At 37.7% G+C, this 18,528-nt stretch overlaps 1 protein-coding gene and 1 long non-coding RNA gene across 3 annotated transcripts in view; one reads left to right on the top strand and one right to left on the bottom strand.

Annotated features, from left to right (window-relative positions):
• Positions 1-1,973: 1,973 nt before the first annotated feature.
• LOC137062971 (uncharacterized) lies at positions 1,974-5,454 on the bottom strand. 2 transcript variants are annotated; one of them, XR_010901321.1, is made up of 4 exons: positions 5,124-5,454; positions 4,836-4,961; positions 3,079-3,148; positions 1,974-2,082 (listed from the first exon to the last, which is right to left on the bottom strand). It is a non-coding gene; the product is annotated as an uncharacterized lncRNA (long non-coding RNA). The 2 variants fall into 2 exon arrangements; XR_010901322.1 differs by having other exon boundaries at positions 4,852-4,961.
• A 5,567-nt stretch (positions 5,455-11,021) lies between these two features.
• Positions 11,022-18,528, top strand: part of lpar1 (lysophosphatidic acid receptor 1) — a 42,421-nt gene continuing 34,914 nt past the window's right edge. Inside the window, exon 1 of the mRNA XM_067433575.1 lies at positions 11,022-11,283. The gene's annotated coding sequence lies outside the window, so the exon portion shown is untranslated. The remainder of the gene's footprint in view (positions 11,284-18,528) is intronic.

Raw genomic sequence — 18,528 nt, 5'->3', positions numbered from 1 at the left:
GTATGGTTGATATTCTGTATTAAGCATGGTGTTTATTAAATACACAATTTTAAATAAATAATACATAAAATAACCATGATTGGTTTAATTAATGTCATTTAGGACAATAATTTGCTAGAATGTAACCACTGCATATAGATGCTGCCTAGATGCTGAGTCGAATACAGTAAATATGACAAATTACAGTGAAGGGGAGGTTGAAAGATGCATTTGAAGAGATTGTATCGGCTATATTGTTACAGACACTTCAGACACACTGAGGGCGATGCACCAGAGAAAGATCAACATGGACCCTGTACTACAAGCAAAATGAGCATGCACATAGTACAATGAAGTGTCACAAGGTGTATTGGTTGTTTAAATAGATGTCTTCGTTTATTGTTAACACTGTATTCTTGTTCTAGTTAAATACATTGAGAAGCATGTTCTATATGAGCATTTGATAACTTTGGGGGTATATTCTCGTTCTGTTGTTAACTATGACTGAATTAAAGATTGAAAGTCGTTTAAAAGACAATATTAATGTGACACTTCACACATGTCCATGATAAGTATACATCTGTGTGTGTTTTACTGCCCTGCCATCCCCAGGGGCCAAGTATAGTCCCCTAGAAGAGCATCAAAGTCTGATGATAGATTCAAAAAGAAAATTTGTATGACAACTAAATAATGTTGGTCACCGTTTTCAAATCCATCTATCTATCTATCTATCTATCTATCTATCTATCTATCTATCTATCTATCTATCTATCTATCTATCTATCTATCTATCTATCTATCTATCTATCTATCTATCTATCTATCTATCTATCTATCTATCTATCTATCTGTCTGTCTGTCTGTCTGTCTGTCTGTCTGTCTGTCTGTCTGTCTGTCTGTCTGTCTGTCTGTCTGTCTGTCTGTCTGTCTGTCTGTCTGTCTGTCTATCTATCTATCTATCTATCTATCTATCTATCAAAAGGTGATATAAAGGTTTTTTTTTTTTAAATGCTCAAGTAAAATACCAAATTCAGCCTGCCTCTCAAATACCTCATAGAGGTTTACACAATGAACATGATTAGATATCCCTTTGCTCATTAAAGATAGTAATGTTTCCAATTTCTTTCTTACACGTTTTAAACTGCATTACCCATAAGCCTCTGTCACTATATCGATGGAACGCCATTGTCTTAGTTTGTAGTTCAGTGAAGTTACACTTAGGGTTAGGGTTAGGATCTTGGTAGAGAGGTAATTTCTCACAACATAGCAACACCGCATTGTTAACTGAATGCATTACTGACGTAATAATAACAACAAAACGTACTTTGCAACATTAACTTTTTTTTAATGCGGGTTTAAAGATTGTCCAACCACAACCAGTCCTGTCGGTGCCGGAAAAAGTCAAAGCCAATGACAACAACTCAGTTGAGGAGATGCGTCACACTTCCTTGCCCATATATGGTATTTTATGACAGGTTCTTTCAGGGGCTTGTGATGAATAAACAGATTATCAGTTAAACATGTATTTGTCCCCATTAAATATAATACAACTAAAATGACAGATTGCATTTGGGGGGTTGACCTGATGCAGCAATAGATTTGTTGATTATAGTGATTTTATTCACCCCAAGCAAGGGCCTAATGGTTTCCATTGTATACATTACCCAACTATTAATTAATGCACAACTTTTAATTTCAAACATTCTGCAGTTGTATACTGTATGACAAATAAACATTAAAATAAAAATAAAAAAATGTCCTTTGTTTTACAAAAAAACTACTAATCTAAAGATAAGACCTAAGATAAGTGCAGCTAATATTTAAATAAAGTGCTTATGTAATATTTACAGTGTATTTATAGTGTATTTACAGTATACATTTAATCACTGTGTTTCCTGAAAACCTTTTGCCATTCTTAACTCTACTAGTTTAACTATAAGAATAAAAAAAAAGTTAAAAGTAAAAAAACAAAAAAAAAACAATGAATGCACACATTTTGTAGTCATTTCACAATGTTTATTGATATGTCAAACTGTTTAAAGACAAACATAAGTGCCCAGCACAGCATCCTCTGTCACCCAGGTACTTCTCCAGATTGTGCCACTATAAAGAAAAGAAGAAAAAAAGTAAAAACAAAAATAGTTGCTTATAATTTGGGACTGTTCACTGTAGAGGAGAAATTAATACAAGTAGAGATGCTATAAGCAGAAGTTGGCAGAAAGTGTTTGTGTGTATGTGTGTATGTGTGTGTGCGAGCGAGCGAGCGAGCGAGCGAGTCTATGAGCGAGTGTGTGAGTGAGTGTATGAGCAAGTGTGTGTATGAGCGAGTGAGGGAATGAGTGAGTGAGTGAGTGAGCGTGTGAGTGTATGAGCGAGTGTGTGAGTGAGTGAGTGAGTGAGTGAGCGTGTGAGTGTATGAGCGAGTGTGTGAGTGAGTGAGTGAGTGAGTGAGTGAGTGAGTGAGTGAGCGTGTGAGTGTATGAGCGAGTGTGTGAGTGAGTGAGTGAGTGAGTGAGTGTATGAGCGAGTGTGTGAGTGAGTGTAAGAGCGAGTGTGTGAGTGAGTGAGTGTGTGTTTGTGTGAGCGAGTGAGTGAGTGAGTCTATGAGCGAGTGTGTGAGTGAGTGATTGTATGAGCGAGTGTGTGAGTGAGTGAGTGTATGAGCGAGTGTGTGAGTGAGCGTGTGTGTGTATGAGTGAGCGAGTGTGTGTGTGTGTGAGTGAGCGAGCGAGTGTGTGTGAGCGAGTGAGTGTGTGTGAGTGAGCGAGTGAGCGAGTGTATGAGTGTGTGTGTGATTGAGTGTGTGTGTGTGTGTGTGAGTGAGTGAGTGAGTGAGTGAGTGAGTGTATGAGCGTGTGTGTGTTTGTGTGAGTGAGTGAGTGAGTGAGTGAGTGAGTGAGTGAGTGAGTGTACGAGCGTGTGTGTGTGTGTGTGTGTGAGTGAGTGAGTGAGTGAGTGAGTGAGTGAGTGAGTGAGTGAGTGAGTGAGTGTGTGAGTGTATGAGCGTGTGTGTGTGTGTGTGTGTGTGTGTGTGAGTGAGTGAGTGAGTGAGTGAGTGAGTGAGTGAGTGAGTGAGTGAGTGAGTGAGCGAGCGATTACTGTTAGCAAAGGGGCCATTGGGTTTGATAATGCAGAGAGCTGATAGAGAATGAACAATCCATGAGAAAACCTGCAAGACAGGATGAAAGATAATTTTATTAAAATAAATGAGAAACAATAAAAACATTGACAATGAATCAGAATCCTGACTTTATAAAGCTTTATCACTTAAAATTGCAGACATTTTCTAATATCCCTATTGCGGTTGTATGAAGTATGTAGACTGGATAAACCCAGCCCGATCTGCCAGCGATTTGATTTCACCCTACAGCTCAGTCTGGAAACCTGCACATTCATTTCTACTGCTTCTGTTACACACTTTTGCGGGAACCAATCACAGACTGGCTTATCCACCAGGTGAGCTATTGGTGGATTTAACACGATGACGGATAGAGAAGCGATAGGTCGATGCTTATTGCTCACGCCTCTTGTGGTCTGATTGTTTGATGGACTATCAATTGCAAACAAAGTCATTTGAATTAGGCCCATTGATCATGCCTCTTGTGCAGTAGAAAATACTGAGCAGACTCCCCAGACCAATGTTCAATCTTAAATTGAGATTGTTCTGGTGATAGCGAGACAATGAATCATGGCCTTTTTCACACAGAAAGCGTGTTTGCTTTGAAAAACGCGAGTCGCGGGCAGTGGAATGGGAAAATAACCCGCAAGGTCTCGAGATGAGAAGTTGAACTGATTTTAACTTGAGCCCCGACTTTTTATAATGTTATGTCATGCACGAGACATTGCAAAAGACGTAAGGTGTAGTGCGTATTTACATATATAAACAATCTGTGTGAACTACTACTACGTCGACATGACACTTTTTACAGGGTTCCTCAAACTCTGTCCTGGAGGACCACTGTCCTGCAGAGTTTAGCTCTAGCCCTGATCCAACACACCTGAGCAAGCTAGATTCAGGATCACTAGAAAATCACAGGAAGGTGTGTTTGATTAGGGTTGGAGCTAAACTCTGCAGGACAGTGGCCCCCCAGGACCGAGTTTGACTAACCATGCTTTATTAGGTTCTTACTGATGGAGCAGTGTGATATGTAAAGTTTAAGGCCCGGTCCACACGGAGACGCGTTTAGCTGTATACGTATAAATTTTGTACCGTATCAGCATTTCGTCCACACGGATCCGGCGTTTTAGAAGCATGAATACGATATTTTTCGAAACCGGGTCCCAAAGTGGGTAAATCTGAAAACGATCATCTTCCGTCTTCGTGTGTACAGCCAATCCGTATATTTTCTGAAACGGTGATGTCATCACACTACGTCCGGCACGGTGAAGAGTTAAAGGGATACAACTACGGAAACTGGGCACGCGTACATCAATATCGCGTGATTTAATTAACGTATCTGCATTATTGTAAGGGTATGTTTTGGGTTGGGGTAAGTGTAGGCATTAATAAAACACATCTGTTAAGTAGCAAATGTATTTATTATTTTATTGTGAGATTTTGCCTCACCTCCGACCACTGCTATACCCCCTCTAGCCACAACTCTTCTTCTCCGTTATTAGTGTATTTCTGTGGCAGAATTACAGCGCCACACACTGGCCTGGCATGCAAACTACATCGTTTTTAGTCCGTTTTCTTCATCTCGTGTGGACGCAGATATTTCTTGAAACGAGGGAAAAAAAAGATCGGATTAGGAAAGCGCTGGCTTCATGTGGACAGGGCCTAAGAAACCTCCAATGCTGTGCGAAATGTAAATGCAGTGATGTTCAGTCAAGGGTTACGACAAAAACAGACATACCACTGGAAATATTTACCGTTGCAGCTTTTTCTTCTTTTCTTTTCTTCTTCTCCATAAACCGCCAAATTCATCCCACTCCACGAACAAGACAGGTTAAACAAGCCCTTGACATCACTTCCTTTTCAGCTGAATCAAAGAGAAATATATACATGTTGAGGCAGTGTTAAAAATTATCTGTGACCAATATATATAAGAGGAAGGACTTTAAGGAAAGTTAATAACACATAACATAATAAAGATGCATTCCTTAAAAACAAATCTGTTAAAGCTAAATGTATTCACCTTTACCTGTGAAGGGCTGAACCTTTAAAGGACTTGTTCAGCCTCCATTGCAGCTTCTTCAAGATCAGCATTGGGAGCTTTGAGTTCAAGTTCCCTGTTAATACTAGCAGCTTTCTGACATAACTGGTCAAAATTAGATTTTGAGTTTTGCCAAGAATGTGTAGAAAATATGAAAATAACAAAAATATGCCAAGATATGTGTAGATGATTTACAAAATACAGTTCAGAAAAAAAGCTGACAGACAGTTAGTGAGCTTTTGCAAGAAATGGCTTCTTAAAATAACTGTTGGATTTAAGGTTGTTGTGGGAGATGGAGTTGGAGGAGCAGGTGATCTGAAGAAACTGCAAGACAGAAAAATATTAACAATAACAATACAATAACATAAATATTGAATAACAAAAAAGCATTAAAGGCATGGCAAGTGTTGTAGTCATTGTTGTGAAACTATGGTAAGGTTTTGTGTTACTATGCTTTTTTACTACAGCTACCACAGAAAAAAAACTATGGTTATGGCTTTAAAAGCATGGCAAGTGTCGTGGTTACAGTGCTTTAATGACAAATACCACAATAAAACTCTGGTTATTGTGGTAAAAACGATGGTATATGTTTTGGTTACTGTTTAACTACAAACACCACAGCAAAACTATGATTACTGAGGTAAAACCATGGTAAGATCCATGGTTACTGTGCTTTAGCTACACGTACCACAGTACAACTACATTTACTGTAGTGAAACCATTGTAAGTGTTGTAGTCATAGTGCTTAAATACAAATAGTACACAGTAAAAACAGTTACTGTGTTAAAATCATGGTATGGTACCATGTTTTAACTACAAATACTACAGTAAAACTATGGATACTGAGGTAAAACAATAGTTGTGTTATGCTTTTCAAATAGTACACAGTGAAACCACAGTTGCTGTGGTAAAAACATGGTAAGCTTTGTGGTCACCTGGCTTTTACTAACAGGATTGAGCAACAGTTAACGTTACTATGGTAAAATCGCGTTCGTTCGGTGGCATTTGCAACTGATTTGTAAACATCATACTGCACTTACACATGAATTGCAGACAATCAGAATGATAATTTAAAAAGAACAAAATAAAACCCACCTGGATTACAAAGTTCAGGATGACTCCTTCCTCTCATCTCATTTTTTTATTGACAACGACGGTCAAAGTTCATTTGATGACGACACACCCGACAAACGAGACTGTCATTATTAATCAGACAGCTAGAGGGCGCTTCATTTTAAAACGTGACTATAGGTCGTAATACGCTGCATGCACAAACGACCTATATGGTCGTGTTTCGGAGGAGGACAGGCTGGTTTTATGAATAATACAAAGTTGGACTTATGCTGCGTTCCAGGAAGGTTTTTGAACCGGTAAGTTATGACTTCAAACCACGACTCACGACTTTGAAGCATTCCAGGCAAAGTCACGCCAAACTTCCTGAGCGCAAGAAATTGCGGTATCTAGATGTAAACGTAACATGGTGGACCGTATGGGGTTTATGCTCATTTACAAAAATGTATATTTCCAAAGGTGCTTACTCGTTGCTTATTTAAAGAAAACAGAGGAGAAAAAATGGTGCATAAAGCAAGAGAAGCTTGTATACCTTTTATTTGTATGTTTGGAAATGTATTTGGTATTAATTTATTCTTGCACTCAATCAACTGAAAACTAGCTAATGCTATAAAAGCTGCTGATAATGCATAACATTTGTGGATAAATAATGTTAGAGTAATACCTTATTTTAATAAACAATTTGGTTTTAATGTACGACTTTCATAAAGACTGCATCCATAGGGTCTCCCATTGTTATTTTGCGGGCTATGTGACGTCAGTCTCAGAACTCGTAACTGGGAGTACATCGATCTAGTACGAGTTCACAGGTGGGAAGTCACTGGTTTGACTGCCATTCCAGTGCACTTTCCCGGGTTGAAGGTTGGAAAAACATGGGTTACGAGTAGCCAGGAACGCTAGCCTGGATGCCGGCCGAACTTAGTCCCGCCCACAAAATGTTTAGGTCGGGCGGTTCGGTCTGGCCTCGATCCATAAAGGAGAAATTATCTCGGTAGAAACTGTTCGGACCAATGAAATCATCAGGATGGGCTTCAGACGATGATGGACAGATAATAAACAGTAACGTAATCATCCACGTCATCAAAGGGGCTTGGATTATATTTGTTCGAATCCTAAACGAAGAGCTTGTTTATATATGCATTCACCCTCACAATTTCTCTCAAATTATGATCATGTTGGGTAAGTACTCTGTGTATCATTAAATTATTTTATTTTTTTACAACACCGGCAAAAATCGTGTATTCCAGTGTGCGTGCAGACAGTGTTGCCAAGTTTTTACAAAACCTGCCAACTACTAGTACTACAACCCTATACAATAGCTTCTCTATGGTGGTTCTCCGGAAAAAAATGGCATTTGGGGGGTAAAATGTGTGTTATTCTGGCATGGTTGCCTGCTAAAATTCACACTCATGGGTCTATATATCACATAATAGTCGCTTCAACCCGCGTAAATAGAAAACAACTCGCAGAAAAAAACACGGACTTGGCAACACAGTGCAGTTGAGCTCTGTTGACATTTGACAATGCGTCACTTCGTTGCTCTGATTGGTTGTAGGTCTATCCAATTGATGTCTTTCCTGGTTTGGTTGAAACACGCCCCATAATCACAGCCCAATGGAGCAGTTTCAGTTTCATATTCCGACTAGAATTGAGTATGACCACGTCAGGCTACAGGAATGCGGCTTTAGTACTCGTTTCACATACTGCTTTTCAACATACACTATATTGCCAAAATTGTTGCCTATATTGCTCCAAATCATTGAATTCAGGTGTTCCAATAACATCCATGGCCACAGGTGTATAAAATGAAGCGCAGAGGCATGCAAACCGCTTCTACAGTTGTGAAAGAATGGATCGCTCTCAGGAGCTCAGTGAATTCAAGCGTGGTACTGTGATAGGTTTCCACCTGTGCAATAATTCCATTCATGAATCTATTTCTTCACAACGAAAATATTCCACTTTCAACTGTTAGTGGTATTATAACAAGGTGGAAGTAACTGGGAACAACAGCAACTCAGCCAAGAAGTGGTAGGCCACGTAAAATCACAGAGCGGGGTCAGCGCATGCTGAGGCGCAAAGTGTGCAGAAGTTGCCAATAGCTACAGACCACCAAACTTTGTGTGGCCTTTAGACTGGCTCAAGAAAAGTGCGTAGAGAGCTTCATGGAATTGGGAAATTACCACGTGCAATGCAAAGCATCGACTGCAGTGGTATACAGCACACCACCCCTGAACTAGAGCAGTAAAGACGTTCTCTGGAGTAACGAATCAAGCTTCTCTGTCTGGCAATCCAATAGACGAGTCTGGGATTGGCGTTTGCCAGGATAACAGTACTTGCCTGACTGCAATGGGCCAAGTGTACAGTTTGGTGGAGGACGGGCTATGGTATGGGTTTTTTTTCAGTGGTTGGGCTTGGCCAATTAGTTCCAGTGAAAGGAGCACAATTTCATGCTCCCAACTTTGTGTGAACAGTTTGGGAATGGCCCATTCCTATTCCAACATGACTGCACACCAGTACACAAAGCAAAGTTCGAAAAGACATGGATGAGTGAGTTTGGTATGGATGAACTTGACAGGCCTGCACAGAATCCTGATCTCAACCCCATAGAAAACCTTTGGGATGAATTAGAGCGGAGACTAAGAGTCAGGCCTTCTTGTCCAACATCAGTGCCTAACCTCTCAAATGCGCTTCTAGAAGAATGGTCAAAATATCCCTTAAACACATTCCTCAACCTTGTGGAAAGCCTTGAAGCTATAGCTGTAAAGGTTGGGCCAACTCCAAATGAAACCCTACAGATTAAGAATGGGATGTCATTAAAGTTCATGTGCATGTAAAGGCAGGCGTCCCAAAACTTTTACCAAAAAAGCGTATATAGTAGAAAAGTTGGCATATTTGGATTCAGGGAGAAATCCCTCATGCTGTTCTTCTGCTTTTCACAGGGGCATCACAGTTGACAGGTATGTTTGTGTTGTGCCTTCTATTTATAGTTATCACATTACATCACATTCTTAAGAAACTCTCACCTGAAGAGCAAAACAAGGGTTTCCTTAATTACCCCCTGGTCATTTTTACCCGGTATGTATTAAAAGGTTAGTTCACCCAAAAATCAAAAATCTGTCATTAATTACTTACCCTAATGTCTTTCGACACCTGTAAGACTTCCGTTCATCTTCGGAACACAAATGAAGATATTTTTGTTGAAATCCGATGGGTCAGAAAGGCTTTCATTGACACCAATGCCATTTCTTCTCTCAAGACTCATAAAAGGCACTAAAGATGTCGTTAAAAAGCCCATCTCACTACAGGCACTGCAATACTTTTATGAAGCAACAAGAATAATTTTTGTACGCAAAAAACTAAATAACTTGTATAGTGATGGGCTGATTTCAAAACAAAGTTTAGAACGGTTATGAATCAGCGCATTGATTCATGATTCAGATCACGTGACAAACTGCTGAAATCATGTGGCTCTGGCGATCTAAATCATGAATCAATACACCGATTCGTTACGTTCGAAACTTTGTTTTGAAATCGTCCCATCACTATATAAGTCGTTATTTAGGTTTTTTTTTTTTTTTTTTTTTTTTTTTTTTTTTTAACTATTCTCGTCAGTTTATAAAATTATTGTAGAATCACTGTAGTGAGATGTACTTTTTAACGATGTCTTTAGTGCCTTTTATGGGTTTTGAGAGAGGAAATGACATTGGTGTCAATGAAGGCCTGTCTGAGCCATCGGATTTCAACAAAAATATCTTCATTTGTGTTCCGAAAATGAACAGAGGTCTTACGGTTGTCAAACGACATTAGGGAGATAATTTTTATTTTGGGGTGTACTAACCCTTTAAGTACCAAGGTAATAAAACCATTTTATTACAGACCGAATGCAATATACACCTTATTAATGATGCATACACATGTGAACATATTAACCCAGAATATGCAATGTTCAGAGAGATTTTTTATTTGTTTATTTTTTTATTTTTTTATAGGAAACCATTATAAAGATTATATTCTCTAAAATATTCTGGACTCATCTGCTCACATGTGTATAGTATGAGTAATCTATAAGGCGTGTACTGAATTTGAGCTTTTAATATAACTGTTTTAGAACATTAAAGCACTTGTGTGCAAATAAATAACACTAAATACTGTATTTGTGGCTTAAAACAAACAGAAAACTGACTGCTGCAATTCTATGGATTTTTTTCCCTCCAGGGCTCCACGCCAGTCACATGACTGAAAACTGGAGAATTGTATGGGTGTGATTTTGTGTTTAAGGTGTGTGTGCATGCTATCCATCTCAATTGTAATGCATTTAATAGGTTTAAATGATGAAAATTCAAATTATTCTACATGTAAATTGTGTTATTGGAAATCACATTGATGCAAACTGGTCAAAAGTAGCCTACCTACAAAACGTATAATAAATAAGATGGATGGTAAATGTTCTTTAAGTCAGAACAAAAGTAAAATATGGCAATCATCCCCAGAATTCACAACAGGCTAATTAAACAGTTTTAAAAAGTTATCATCATGAATCACAAGCACATACACTGTTAGAAAGGTAGTTCACTCACAGATTATAAAATTTACTGAGTGAGCTGAAAATGTGCTTTCAATTATACGCACCACGCTAGCGCGCCTACAGTGAGTGTTTGCATTTGCGGGTCTGTGTGTGACGTGACGTCACTCTCACCTCTCTCTCTCTCTCTCTCTCTCTCTCTCTCTCTCTCTCTCTCTCTCTCTCTCTCTCTCTCTCTCTCTCTCTCTCTCTCTCTCTCTCTCTGTCTGTCTGCTGTATGAGAGTGTTGCTGCTGAGTCTCAGTGCGGCAGTTGTTCTCCGGGTAACGGGACAGAGGTGAATTATCCCAGCTCACATGCCTTATATGCGCGCAACTGCGAGGAAATAAAATGAATATTCACAAACAGCCGTGGACTAAACCGCGCTGAACAACAATCGAGCCATCTCTCTTAAACAGACGCGCGCGTGTTTTTGGAGCTTTTTGTTGTTTGTTTGTTTGTTAAGGAGTTACCTTTCAGTTTTGGAATAACTTGGAGTTCACTTTCACTACTGCAAGTAAGTATTTAATGTCAAGGTTTAATATATGAAAATGATACAGAAGGTTTGTTTAACGTTAATGTTTGCTAAGCAAGTATGCATAAGTAAGATCAGCAAATTTCGGATCTCAGAGATGGTTACGCGTGGCAGTGCCCGAAAGAAGAGGCTGAGGAACTGAAAAAAAGAAAAAGAAAAGACAATTTTATTTTTACCCTCTAAATAATGCCTGCTTTCTCATATTAGTTTAGCGAGGCATAAAATACCCTTTACAAATATTTTTTTTCCTTTCTTTTTTTATTTCTTTTTTTGCATTTTTGCATTTTAGGTGTGTGAATAGGTGCCACCCTATCCCCCAAAGGTGTCAAACTTCAGCGTTTGTCCCATACCTCCCCCTCACTTCCACACAGACTAAACACTCACAAAAAGATAACATGTACCTAACAAAAGGGGAATTTGTTCATACTGGGTTGTGTGTAGGTACTGGTCTAACAACCAGTTCTGGTTTGTTGTAAATTTAGATTGATAGCAGTCAAACATTCCTGACCCTTCTGGCCAGCTCTCAAAAAAACACGCCTTGGAATAACGTATGCCAAATCAGAAAGGACTCATGCAGGTCAATCACCATATTATACCACATACAAGCCATTTGATGCGGTTTAAAGTACTGGCTTTAGTATGTTACAGTTAGTCCCGATCTGAAAACTGAAAATCATGTCAAGTACTTCATTTATTTTCATTTCATTACCCTGAGTCATGATGTGGTCACACAGTTAAGTAGTTGTAGTAAGATTACAAGTAAAACCACAGTTGAGCTGCCTGATGATTTTAAATTTGATTTATTAGGCAATTCAAACAGTGAACTTTATAAAAACTTTTTTTTTTTTTGAGTTTACAAAACTGGCACATTAGTAGTTTTGAGTTTTATGAACATGTTTATTTTCATTTAATAAAGTTAAATTTGACTTAAACTGGACTAAGATTTTAGCATGTTCTGATTTAGCTAGTTAAGTCTCCTCTACTAAAAATATATAAGTTGAGATAACGTGATCATTTTAAGTTAAATTAATTAATTGGCTTACCCAATTTTCTTAACTTAATGTAACTGATTACTGCAAATTTTGAGTTTTGTCAACTTATTCGGGTTTACAATGTGCAGCAAGGTGTATCTCAAACTTCTGACTGCACTGTAAACCCAAACAAGTCGACAAAAAAAAAAACACAAAAAAAAAAATTCAGTTACATCAAGTTTGTTTAAGTTAGGAAATTTTAAGTAAGCAGAACTTAAAATGTTTAAGATGAGAGTATTTAAAATACATTAATCCATACATTTAACTTAAAATAATCATGTAATCTCAATTTAAATATTTTTTTTATTCTCACTTTTTTGTTCTCAAAGCAATTTTTTGCTTAGTCAGCTCATGCTCCACTCTTCACCATGATGGTTTCCCGAAAAACTCACATAACAGAAACGTTTCTAAATTAGTATAGCAATTAAACACTCTCCCTTTCGAATGTCCTGGCAAAGCATGCTGGGAAGTAGCCCGGTTTAAGGTACATTTAAGTTTGTCTAAATTAAAAGAAAGAAGTTCATAGAACTCAAAATGATGAAACAATTTAGATTACTTAAAATGTGTCAGTTTTGTGAACTCAAAATAAAAGTTCTAAATAGTTGCCCAACTCAAACAAATAAATTATATTTTGAGCGTTAGGGTTTACAGTGTGTTTGTTTGAACTCTGTGTCCGCTGAATACATTCAACATGGCCCTCACATTTATAGAGTACAATACTTGAGGCATGGAAATAAAAATACAGTACTTTTAATCATGCATTGTGCTCTTTTAAGATCGGGAGACTTAACATATGTAGTGCCAAGTTTTTAATATATCCAGTGGTTGGTCTGATGTAAGCTAGACAGAGACAGGAAAGCCTCCCTTTTACAAAAAACACACATGGTACTCCATCACCTCCCAGGTCAGGACTGGGTGCAGCTGTGGAGCCGATCAGAGCTGGGATGCCAGTGCTGGTTACTGCCCTTCCTGCTGTGTGTCAGAGCTGCTGAAGGGAGATATCAAACTCTAAAATGTGTTCTGTGGCCTTCAATTAGGTGCAATGGTGCTCTCTAAATAAATGGGTCGGATGGGCATGGCTGGGAGGTCCCGTGACAGGTTGTGGTTGGATGTTGTGCTCTATTGTGTGCTATTTTAATGGCCACCCATACGGTAGTATAAATAAGACATGCTATTTTGATATATGTGATCTTTTGAGGTATGTGGTTTATTGCTTTGATCGTGAGAAGTTGCAGTTGTCAAAACGGTTTAGCTCAACTAGGAGGTTTATTGATTTCTAAATTGTGTATTATCTTCATAGGATAATGATTTGTTGTGGGGTTGGTATCAAGATGTTATATTTAGATTATTTGATGTCCTTACTGGAGTTTATGGCTCCCGTCTGGTTAACTTCAAAGTAAAGCTCACAATATGAATTGTGGTATAGGCTGATGTAACTTTGTGATGACTTGCTTACTTGTAGGGTGTAACAACACACACACACACACACACACACACACACACACACACACACACGTCGTGTTTCCATGTTTTATGGGGACTTTCCATAGGCGTAATAGATTTCATACTGTACAAACTGTACATCCTATCCCCTTACACTGCCCCTGCCCCTAAACCTACCCATCACAGGAAACATTCTGCATTTTTACTTTCTCCAAAAAACTCCTTCTGTGTGATTTATAAGATGTTTTCCTCATGGGGACCTAAAAATGTCCCCACAAGGACAAGGATTTCGGATATTGCCATCTTTGTGGGGACATTTTGTCCCCATAACGTAGGGATTACCAGGTCTCACACACACACACACACACACACACACAATACATGGGGTGTTTTATACCGTATGAGCCGGATCTCACGAAAATGCGTATAAATAGCACGAGTTTGCAATCTCGTGGAATGTATACGCCAAAATGAGTTTTGGCGTGTGTATGATACGCATTTTCTGGCGTATTATACATACGAACCCCCCACCCCACCACCCTAAACCACCCCAAGAGCATGTCATATGCACGCCATAAAGTGCGTATCATATGCACGCGAAAAAACGCGTACCATACGCACGGCGCAACTCATTTTAGCGTATCCATTCCACGAGATTGCAAACTCGTACCATTTATACGCATGACCATGAGATCGTGTTGACCGTATACACCAAAATGTAGGTGTAAAGGGCGCTTTTGGAGCTAAATGGGCATGTTTCCTCCCAAACTCTGTTCTGATTTTAAAAAAAAATATATTTATTTTCTTTTGTTTTCTTTTTTAAAAACCATATTCAAGTAAAGCATTTCTGTAATACAGTCATTAAAAAAATCTGCATGGGAATTTAAAACAGTAAAATGCATGATATATTTAAAATCAATACAGTAACAAATTAACTGTAATATTAATTTTCAACTTCAACTCATGAAAATATATATATATATATATATATATATATATATATATATATATATATATATATATATATATATATATATATATATTTCTCTGGTTTAATATTAATCAGATTAAATGTTGGAATAAAATGGAACATTCTTTTACTTGTAGTTATACATAAATAATGAATATTAAAATTATATATTTCAGTACAGTAAAAAATATTAGACTTGTCCAAATTGTGGTAGATAATTATATGAAAGGACATTATAATGTTTTATGAACATAATTGCCTTTTATATGAATAATAATAATAAGAAAACAACTAACTGTCCTAATAATGATTTAATATTCAAAATCTACCTTTTTCAGAAAATTTAACCTGCTCTTGATTTATGAAAGTCACACACTAATCAGTATAATTTGTATTTTAAAAAGTTGCAAGTTATTTGTTTGTATTAAAATGTGTGTCTTGTCTCACTTGCCATATAAAGATTTAATATAAACAGTGTGGAGTGTGCAACGCATTTGAATCCAAGACACACCCATACACAACTGCGACGCACACAAACAGCCTTATGTCTTCTGGGGAAACTTGAGTTTAATAGTTCAGAAGAGTGCATTCAATCACCTTTTGGCTTCTTCCTAAAGTTTTCTTACTTTGATGTCAGTGAATACTCCATTTAGATCATTTCTAAAACAACACATTAAGTTCATAAGATCACATAACCCTCTTAAAGCTTCAAAAGTCAAGGCTATAATTGTTCCTTCTAGTTAGCATGTTGTAATACACTTAGTTATAATTGATGCCAGCTTAATAAGACCAGGATTGTCAACTTTTAAGTTTGGGTTGGAGTGAGATTTGCAATTTCGATCTTGATTTAGTATACATTCATATGTATATTGCCTACTATTAATATAAGGAAAAATAAGTTTGCCTTTTTAGCACAATTTTAAACTTTTCTTGTGTTAAATTATATTTGCTTACTTTCATTAATATTCACTTCTGTGTGCTTACATAAATATCTAGATCATTTTGATCGTGTCTACATATTTATTCAAATGCTAAACCTAAAAATACATAAGCAGTAATCTGCAATACTTTTGAGCAACTAGACTAGATAGGCCTACATGTATTAAAGGACCATACATGCACCTAGTGGATAATGTCATTACAGATCAAATTGTTTTTCCAGCCACAAAAGGACTCTAATTTGCCTCTTTGCATTGGAATTCTCTATTTTAACCTTAAATACTACACTAATTGTAATATCCACTTAAACTCTGAGGACCCTGTACAGGGTCGGAAATTACATCGTCATATATTTACTTTCCATTTTAAATGTCTGTGGAGGAACTATGATGTCATATGTTGTACCATTTGAAAGCTTAGAGTCTCTACTTTCTGGAGATATGCATCACTTTGGCATTTGTTTTACACACAGTAATGTATTTACACTAAATTACTCTGATGTCATTTCTGCCTGGATTTGGCCTACCCAAATTGAAAAGCCTCCCACACACATACAGTGGTCTAGGTTCAAAATGTTGGTGTCATTTTACAGGAAACCCTTTAAAGTTATATAAAACACTGCTAAAAGTGATAAACATGTAAGTAGATGTTGTTTAAGATGTTATAACCCCCCCAAAAAATTAGGCGCTTTTTGATTTTTTTTAATATAAATTAATTTTTGAAAGTGTGTAACTCAGGCCCTGTGTGCTCTAGGACCCTGCAGACACTATGGGCTGCTTCCAGCATGTATAATTAATTTAATGACACTGGAATATTGCATTTATATCACTGTTTATGGTGGTGGAAGGGGGTGGTGGAAGGGGGTAGCAGGGTCGGGGGAGGGGAAAAAAGGGGGAAAAAAGGGGCAAAAAGGGGGGTCATCCCTTCAGACCCATTTGAGTAAATCTGGCATACAACATGACACAGACAATTCTTTTTTCCACTATTTTCTGTAATTTAGTGGAAACAGCCCAATGTGTCTGCAGGTTCCTAGAGCACACAGGGCCTGAGTTACACACTTTCAAAAATGAATTTATGAAAAGAAAAATCAAAAAGCGTCTACTTTTTGGGGGGGTTATTACAGCTTAGACAACATATACTTACATGTTTATCCCTTTTAGCAGTGTTTTGTGTAACTTCAAAGGGTTTCCTGTAAAATGACACCAACATTTTGAACCTACACCACTGTATGTGTGAATGGGAAGCTTTTCAATTTGGGTAGGCCAAACCCAGGCGGAAATCCCAAAAAATGGCCCTGAGTGTAAGAGGATAAATACAAATATTAGAAGACAAATATTTTAAGTGGTCATTAATGGACCATAATTATTGCACAAATAGTATTTAGTACCAAAATATCTCCTCAAAATATTCAATAATATTACTGATATTAAATATAGAACATTTATTTAATTGGAAATAGTATGATCACATTTGACCACTAATGAGTATAAGCGTGACCAATTAGTAAGCAACAGGGCTAAATACAAGAAATCTCCATCACTCTCCATAATAAAATGATACTGTAAATGTGGTTGATGTAATAATCGATGCACAGTATGCTGTACCGTTTACAAAAAAAATACAGCAAAAACCTAGATTGGGTAAACCCAGCCTGATCTGCCGGCGATTTGATTTCGCCCTGCAACTCAGTCTGGAAACCCGTACATTCATTTCTACTGCTTCTGTTACACTTTTGCAGGAACCAATCACAGACTGGCTTATCCACCTGGAGCGCTATTGGCGGGTTTAACATGATGATGGATAAAGAAGGGTCATTGCCTGTTGAACACGCCTCTTGTGGTCTGATTGGTTGAAGGACTATCCAATTGCATACAGAGACATTTGAATAATGCTTGCTTATCATGCCTCTTGTGCTGTAGAAAATACAGAGCCGACTCCCCAGACCAATGTTCAATCTTAAATTGAGCTTGGTCTGGTGATAGCCAGGCAAACAAAAACCTGCATAGTGAAGCTTTTGTCTATCCACCTAAGCCATTCAAATGTATCGATACAGCGCTGGTTTGTTTGAGAGCTCCATGAACCACATGAGAGTTGACAACCCTGATAAGATCAAGCTGGGTTTTTTTAAAATACTGTGAATTACACAGGAAGTCTTGTCTCTTAAAGTTGTGTGGTAAGCCAAGTTAGTTGAATTGTGGTTGAGTTGTAAGTTTAAGTTAAGGTGTAAGTAGCAAGGTCTAAAGTAATTGTTTATATTTACTAAAGTAGTTGTGTATATGTTTTACTAGGGTTGCCACCTTCAATACAGAAAAATAAGGGATGCCTGCCACAGCGGTGGCCACACCCCTTGGGGCCACGATGACCGCAGTCTTGATGGTGTGCCAGGGCAGTGGTCGTATATCATAACTTAAAACATGTTTTCATAATTTGTATATATATTAAGATTGATACCAATGGACATTATAATAGGATAAGTGCTATTGAAATCATATATATATACATCGTATCTCTTATTAAAGTAATGCTTGTGTCTGACTGTACAACTTAACCTTAATAAACAAATCAAACCATAACATCAATGTAGCCTACATTATTAACATTATTTCTTAATAGGCAGCATATGAAATCTAACGTTATCAATCAAAAAATTATTTTGATATCGGGTATTTGGACCTGCCTCCGCCATCGTTTCAAATGGATTCTGCCCATATAGAAAAGAACCGGCGAGGCGGGGTCCCCTCCTCTTCTGACTCTGATTGGCCGTGATTCACGGCCCGTGAACTTGAAACAAACCAATCAAACAAACCAATCAAACAAACCAACGACGGCAGCGACCCAACTAGG

This window comes from Pseudorasbora parva, chromosome 23, assembly GCF_024679245.1.
Source record: "Pseudorasbora parva isolate DD20220531a chromosome 23, ASM2467924v1, whole genome shotgun sequence".
Taxonomy (NCBI): domain Eukaryota; kingdom Metazoa; phylum Chordata; class Actinopteri; order Cypriniformes; family Gobionidae; genus Pseudorasbora; species Pseudorasbora parva.
This window is presented reverse-complemented; position numbering and strand designations above follow the sequence as displayed.